Source organism: Bufo gargarizans, unplaced genomic scaffold, assembly GCF_014858855.1.
Source record: "Bufo gargarizans isolate SCDJY-AF-19 unplaced genomic scaffold, ASM1485885v1 original_scaffold_1890_pilon, whole genome shotgun sequence".
In the NCBI taxonomy this organism is placed as follows: domain Eukaryota; kingdom Metazoa; phylum Chordata; class Amphibia; order Anura; family Bufonidae; genus Bufo; species Bufo gargarizans.
This window is the reverse complement of record NW_025334557.1, coordinates 124,494-132,832: the sequence shown is the minus strand read 5'-3', so window position 1 is coordinate 132,832 and position 8,339 is coordinate 124,494. Positions and strand designations below refer to the sequence as shown.

At 52.4% G+C, this 8,339-nt stretch overlaps 1 pseudogene; it reads left to right on the top strand.

Annotated features, from left to right (window-relative positions):
* Positions 1-286: 286 nt before the first annotated feature.
* On the top strand, positions 287-466 carry LOC122923774 (annotated as a pseudogene).
* The last annotated feature ends 7,873 nt before the right edge of the window (positions 467-8,339 follow it).

Here is an 8,339-nt window from a genome sequence, read left to right as displayed (position 1 = left end):
TAATGTATGTACACAGTGATTGCACCAGCGGAATAGTGAGTGCAGCTCTGGAGTATAATACCGGATGTAACTCGGGATCAGTACAGGATAAGTAATGTATGTACACAGTGACTGCACCAGCAGAATAGTGAGTGCAGCTCTGGAGTATAATACAGGATGTAACTCAGGATCAGTACAGGATAAGTAATGTATGTACACAGTGACTGCACCAGCAGAATAGTGAGTGCAGCTCTGGAGTATAATACAGGAAATAACTCAGGATTAGTACAGGATAATTAATGCAATGTTTGCTTCTCGGCCTTTTGGCTAAGATCAAGTGTAGTATCTGTTCTTATCAGTCTCCTGTGACTTGCCGGCCCCGTGTCCTTTGGGTGCCCCCTGCACTCTGTCTTTGAGCATCGTTGATTAAATTCAGCTCACTGCTGCTATTGGGTGTAGGACTATTCCCCAGGGAACAAGAGTGTTCTGGTCTCTGACCTCCTCTTGGCCTGTGGCTTAATAGTCTTGGTGTACGACGTTAGACAGTGCTTACTTGGATCTTGACAGCCGAAGACGACTATTGGAACATTTTCTCGGACTGCGATCAAGGCGAAGACTTTGCGAAGACTCGACGAGACTTCGGCCTGAAGACTTCGGCCTCGGGGGAAGCTCGGCGAAGACCTTCCCCGGAAGATGCTCCACCCAGCAAGAAGGAATCTGCATAGCCCCGCCCCCTGTGGCAAAAGGGACGCTTTGCAAAGATTTTCCAGGGAGAGGAAGGCAGGAAGAAGGAAGAAGCCATGGTCTCAACCTCAACCTCCAAGCCTCCCAAGACCAAGAACAGGAAGAATGCTGAAGAAGAAAGAAAGGCCACGGAAGATGGCCACCAGGACCCTTCAGCCTCCACTTCATCGGCTACTGACTCGGCGGCACCCGTTCCCCGGAAGCAACAGGAGGGCAAGAAGCCCAGCCCCGGCTCCCCACCCCTGGAGCCTTGAATGAGGCAGACCGTCGTCCTGAAGCTGAAGGAAGTGGACGGGAGAGTGCAGGATATGAGCCAGGATGTGTTTGGCAAGAAGATGGTCCTGGAACAGGGATTCGCAAAGCCAGAAGTGGTTAGCATCCATTTGTTCTTCGCAGGGATGTTCTGGATAACTTTTGCTTCCATGGCCATCGGCAAAAGGTACTTGGAGATGGTCAAAGCAGCGAGACCGGAATCCCCTTTCAGGCTCTTTGTGGGCAGCTGCCCCATACAGAGGGAAGAAAGGAGAGTGAGGTCTGTGCGGTCTGACCTCCCACGTCTACAAGAACTGCGCGAGGAGTGAACGTACCTGGGCAGCCGTCACAGCCAGAGCTCTGGCCAGCGGGAACCCCACCGCAGCCTCGACCCTGGCGGTGACCAAACCCAAGGCGAAACCACCTAAGAAGGAGGGTAAGCAGACAGCTTTCCTAGGCTATGTAACCTGCCCCCCCCTTTCCCGCCCCACCTCGTGCCCCGTCATCACCACCACTGAGGATACCCAGATCCAACTTCCCATTACCTCAGTGGCACCTTTCATCGCCCCCAGCCCAACCCTCCCCATTGTCACTGCTGCAGTAGCACTAACCGCTACTCAAGCTACTGCAGCCTCCTACGAGGAGGAATATCCCGCTCTCTCATCCCCAGGTGTCCAGCAAAGAAAGGGGAAAAGAAAGGAGAGGGACAGCCCAGTCGCTGACCACTCCAAGAAAAAGATGATCGAGGCGGTGGAAGATCTCATGCCTGAAAAAGAAGAAGTGGTGGAGCAGCAATTGGAGGAACAGGCGACCGCCAAGGAGGCCCCCGAGCAGCAGGGCCCCCAGACCACCGAAACCCTCGACGAGACCAACGTGGAGGAAACGGCTACCATCTTTGAAACCCCCACGCTGCAGGACCTCCAGACCACCGAACTCTTCGACGAGCTCGACATCAAGTACTAGCTGTTGCAGAGGCCACTCACAGGCAGCGGACAAGAAGAGGAGAAGCCGCCGGATGACCGGGGTGATAACTAAGCCCTATCGTTTCCGCTAACCTATTTCTTTCCCTTACATGATGGCAAATTTATAACTTTTTTCCATTAATGTTAGGAGTATTAGGGACGGGTCTAGACGTCAGACGGTGCTAACTTTTCTTGCTTCCCAGGTTTCCGACGTGTATATGTTGCAGGAGTGTGCTTTTCCCCCTCTGGGTCTCACAACCATCTGGCCAGACAGTGGTCCCACGGCCTGCCCGACTGGTCTGGTGGTGGCGACTGTAAGTCTCAGGACCTAAGTCTTCAGCCCCTTTACTCAGGACCTAAGTCTTCAGCCCCTTTACTCGGCACCTAAGTCTTCAGTCCTTTTACTCAGGACCTAAGTCTTCAGCCCCTTTACTCGGCACCTAAGTCTTCAGTCCCTTTACTCAGGACCTAAGTCTTCAGCCCCTTTACTCAGGACATAAGTCTTCAGTCCCTTTACTCAGGACCTAAGTCTTCAGCCCCTTTACTTGGCACCTAAGTCTTCAGCCCCTTTACTCAGGACCTAAGTCTTCAGCCCCTTTACTCAGGACCTAAGTCTTCAGCCCCTTTACTCGGCACCTAAGTCTTCAGCCCCTTTACTCGGGACCTAAGTCTTCAGCCCCTTTACTTGGCACCTAAGTCTTCAGCCCCTTTACTCAGGACCTAAGTCTTCAGCCCCTTTACTCAGGACCTAAGTCTTCAGCCCCTTTACTCGGCACCTAAGTCTTCAGCCCCTTTACTCGGGACCTAAGTCTTCAGCCCCTTTACTCGGCACCTAAGTCTTCAGTCCCTTTACTCGGGACATGTCAATGTGAGATTTCAGTTTTCCCTTTTTAGTAAATTAGTAAAGATTTCTCACCTTCTGTTCTCACTTGGTCATTATGGGGACTGATGACACAAGGAGCGAGAGAACAGACTGTGAGGACAGTGAGAGGGTGTGAGGACTTTCGCAATGCACTGTAGGTCCCATCCTCAGATAGGAGATCTCTGTAGTGCATGGAGCAGTGGAGGACATGATGAATACAGCATTTCCATGAGGTCTGGACGTGTGGCTCACCCCGAGCCGTAATCTGTGACTAGTCACCTGTAGACGCGGCATGATCTGACCGCGTTCCGACCCGCACATGCCGGACACCAGTCCTCCCGCAAACACACGTTTCCTGCACATAAAATGTCCGTCTTATGACTCTTCAGTTTCCTGCTCCCGATATAATGACACTTCAATGGTTAAATGTGAGCCGTCTGATCGGGCAGGACGCCAAGCGGCTCTGAGGTCAACACTCCTCGCTATAGTAAACGGTCTCTGGCAGCCGCGCGGCGATTAATGGGAAGTTATTGAGCAATAAAAGTCTGAAATAAAACAGAAATAAACTCTGTGCCCCCCAGACTCCGCTCACCCCTCCCGGACCACCGCTCACCCCCCCCCAGGCTCCGCTCACCCCTCCCGGACCACCGCTCACCCCCCAGGCTCCGCTCACCCCTCCCGGACCACCGCTCACCCCCCCAGACTCCCCTCACCCCCGGACCACCGCTCACCCCCCCCAGACTCCGCTCACCCCTCCCGGACCACCGCTCACCCCCCCAGACTCCGCTCACCCCTCCCGACCACCGCTCACCCCCCCCAGACTCCGCTCACCCTCCCGGACCACCGCTCACCCCCCCAGGCTCCGCTCACCCTCCCGGACCACGCTCACCCCCCCCCAGGCTCCGCCACCCTCCCGGACCACCGCCCCCCCCCAGACTCCCCTCACCCCTCCCGGACCACCGCTCACCCCCCCCCCCAGACTCCGCTCACCCCTCCCGGACCACCGCTCACCCCCCCCCCCCCCAGACTCCGCTCACCCCTCCCGGACCACCGCTCACCCCCCCCCAGGCTCCGCTCACCCCTCCCGGACCACCGCTCGCCCCCCCCAGGCTCCGCTCACCCCTCCCGGACCACCGCTCACCCCCCCCAGACTCCCCTCACCCCTCCCGGACCACCGCTCACCCCCCCCCCCCCAGACTCCGCTCACCCCTCCCGGACCACCGCTCACCCCCCCCCCCCCCAGACTCCGCTCACCCCTCCCGGACCACCGCTCACCCCCCCCCAGGCTCCGCTCACCCCTCCCGGACCACCGCTCACCCCTCATAGACCATCTGCCCCCATGAGAGAGTGAAGCAAATATTCTCACAGAAAGATGATAAAAAAAATTACCTAAATGAAAACAGCAATAAAAATGACCAATAATAATAATAATTTGATACTTTGTTTTATTAGGAGGATTATTACTATTATCATCTTCCTTCCCAGAATCCTCTGCTCTTCACGGTCTGGGCTCTGAGATTTGGTCTCTATAGAAGAAGCTGATGATAGAAGATCCCGTGTCCCCCGTATGTCACAGCGCATGCCCCCAACTGACAGCTGCCGATTCACCTCGTCCTCCTTCACAGTGACCTACATACTGCAGAGCAGGGTACTCGAGTACTGTTTGTAAAGGTCCACATACCCGAGTCTGCTGTAGGAGGAAGGTCCGAGCTGCAAAACCAAAAAATATATAAGGAGGGACAACACCATTGGCGTGTAGCGCTGCATTATTATTTTTTTTACAATAATCCCCACCTCGAAGCCCAACGAATCTCCTTTCTGCCGACAAAACAGTAAGAATGTCCTTTCAGTGCCCCCTAACAATACTGATGCCCCTTTAATGCCCCTCAGACAGTATGATACCCCTAGGTGCATCCTCACAGCAGGGTGATCCCTTGGTGCCCCCACACATTATGATGCTCCTAAGTTCCTGCCCACAGAGTATGAATACCCTAAGTGCCCCTTCACAGTAGTAATGCCCTATCTGTGCCCCTTCATAGTAGAAATGCCTATTGTGCCCCCTCTGTGTTAAAAAGAAAAAAAAAAAAAAAAAAACAGCTCCCAGTCCTCTCTCCCCTGCAGACACAGATCGCTCTGCAGCACGGTGTGGGCGGGGTGTATGCAGATTTCCAGGCTGCAGGCCCTGCCCACACAGGTCGGCAGCGCGATCTGTGCCTGCAGGCTGAATGGTGGAGCAGTCTGTGCGCCGCCGGCCTGAAGGAGGGGAGGAGCGCGGGGAGCTGAGCGGTGAGGGACAGGACCCAGCTCCCTGTGCTCCAGCAATGAGCGCTTCCATCTGTACCCCTGGCACCCGGGTACATGCAGGAGTCCAGGCAGCTGGCAACCGCGGTCCGGATTCGGACCGCAGTCCGCCAGTTGAGTACCCCTGATGTAGAGCATGCCCACTACAACATCTCCCTTCTCCTAACTCCGATCAGTGACTATACATGACACAGAGCATGCCCACTACACTCTCCCATAGAAGGCGTGGCTCCATGTGGCTGTTGGTGGGTTCCCACTAGAGTTGGGGATTCCATTATAGCACGGTTATAACGGAAAATAACGGAATGCCCAGACAGAAGGCACAACGGAAGCCTTGAAAAGGCATTCCATTTGCTCTCCGTCCTAATAGAAGACTATGGGAATCATAACGGATCCGTCTGGGTCTCGTTATGCAAGATGGAAAACAAAGTCCTGTGACAGGACCCAGACGGATCCGTTATGCTTCCCCATAGACTTCTATTAGGACGGAGAGCGAACGGAATTCCTTTTAAAGGCTTCTGCTTTGCATTCTGTCATAATACAAGTCTATGGGCAGAAGAACGGATCCGTCCTTCCGTCTTATGGATTCCATTATTTTAGCCATAACAGAATCCCTAACGCTAGTGTGAACCCACCCTTACAGCGGAAACCTCTGGAACTGCTTTGTATAGCTTACCGGCCAAGGGTCCCTCTTTTCATCTGGGGAAGTAATGTATAAGTGTAAGTAAAATACTAGTATTTGGCTGTATTTGTGAGAGGAGAGGCTGATTACACGGCTACTTACTTGCACCTGTGAGGCCAGGCTGGGTGGGTACTAGGCTATTTATAGGCTCCTGTAGGCCTAGGCTGGGTGGGTACTAGGCTATTTATAGGCTCCTGTAGGCCTAGGCTGACGACGGGTCAGCTGATTTCACTACCTGTGAGTCAGCGCTAGGATACAGCAGCATGGTGTGGAGGCTCCTTACGGCTGGGCGATGGCAGAATGTCTTAGCAGGGCGCTGGTATTCACGGTAGGATCGGAGTGGTTTGCACGGGACCAACGCTGCGGTCCGCGACATGTAGCGCTCTGAGATGTAGCAGAGTCGGGCGCTAAACGGTTGAATAAGGGTTGTTAGTTGGTTCAAGTCATGCATGCTGTGTTTTTGGTAAGAAAAAAAAAAAAAAAAAATGCTGTGGTATTGCATTTGATGGCATGGTGCCTACAGGGCGGCATGCGATGCGCAGTACTCTGGTTCAAAGCAGAGCGGGGTGCTAACGGTCTAGGGAATGCTCGGCTGGTGTAGGTATGGTCGCAGGTTTCCTCTAAAAAAAAAAAAGTGTGTTTTAACATGCAGGGGCACATCCGTAGCTAATGCCAAACATGCAAGGAGTTGGGGTACGTATACCAGGGGTCTGCATGTGGGGACCCACGCAGATCAGTCGAGGCGCCTGCATTTGAGTTCTGATGCTCCTATAGGTAAGAGTGGTTTATCTATAAACTGTATGTTATGGGCGCGCATGTGTCGGCGGTTCTGCGCTGGGGGATAGGGGCATTATATGTTGCCTTATTGTCGTTGCTTCAAGGTTCATGCTCATACACGTTTATGTTTTGTTTTTTGTTTTCCTTTTTTTGGTGGTGCTGTGGTGACCATCCCAGAGAAAGCCTGCAGCATTATGTGGGGGCGTTACCTTCATAGCTATGTCCATGTGTCTGCATTTACAATTTATACTCTGTTCACCACTAGAGCTGCGTTCATGAGTTGCTGTTGCATAACATTGATCCCCTGTTATCTCAGATTGCATTCACAGCTGCGTTATACAGTGCTCTTTATGCTCACAGCTGGGCCCATACCATGTTTCAGGCACTACTCACATCCAGAGCTGCGTTCTCCCACCTGTTCATACATCACTTCGGCTTCCACTTAAGGCCGCATTTTCTTTTCATTGCTACATCATGGTTACTTAGTATTTTCTCGGGGGCAGTCAGTGCACCGCTCTGATACCGTTCTCCTAATGAACATAGCTGCTTCCTTCAGGTTACATTTCTTCCCTCGCAGACGCCTGGCCCCGCCATTAGGGTCTCTCGCGCCTGGCAGTTAATAAGTCCTGTCACGACTACAGGCGATTACGAAATCCTGTCACGTCTACAGGTTAATAAGTCCTGTCACGACTACAGGCGATCACGAAATCATGGCACGACTACAGGTTAATAAGTCCTGTCACGTCTTCAGGCGATTACGAAATCCTGTCACGTCTACAGGTTAATAAGTCCTGTCACGTCTTCAGGCGATCACGAAATCCTGTCACGTCTACAGGTTAATAAGTCCTGTCACGTCTTCAGGCGATCACGAAATCCTGTCACGTCTACAGGTTAATAAGTCCTGTCACGTCTTCAGGCGATTACGAAATCCTGTCACGTCTACAGGTTAATAAGTCCTGTCACGACTACAGGCGATCACGAAATCATGGCACGACTACAGGTTAATAAGTCCTGTCACGTCTTCAGGCGATTACGAAATCCTGTCACGTCTACAGGTTAATAAGTCCTGTCACGTCTTCAGGCGATCACGAAATCCTGTCACGTCTACAGGTTAATAAGTCCTGTCACGTCTTCAGGCGATTACGAAATCCTGTCACGTCTACAGGTTAATAAGTCCTGTCACGTCTTCAGGCGATCACGAAATCATGGCACGACTACAGGTTAATAAGTCCTGTCACGTCTTCAGGCGATCACGAAATCATGGCACGACTACAGGTTAATAAGTCCTGTCACGTCTTCAGGCAATCACGAAATCATGGCACGACTACAGGTTAATAAGTCCTGTAGCGATTACGTCCCGATCCATTATCAGAGTTAAGCGGCTTATGCCATCCTCTAAGTTTTTGGGTCCTATATTAATAATAAGAAAGAATTTAAGCAGTGGCCTGAGGGATAAGTATAGGTGTAGTATCTGCTACCAGCAATAGTTGGTGTCCGAGCAGGGCCCTTAGCGAATGGTTGGACTTCATTAAGTCTTCTATCACATTCACCATTGTTATTTCAGTCCGCAGCTCCCGGGTTCAGACCTTCTTGCAATATGTTCATATGATCGTCAACATAGGGGTAAATCGTTTCTGACTACCGACCGCTCTTTCAAAACATCAACTTTAGCTACCTCCTAAAACAACGGCAGGTGACAAAGAGGTAAGGTGTATAGAAGTCGCTGATATGTACGGTATATTCCGCACCTTCATCGGGCAGAGTTTTCGGCGTTCAAAGC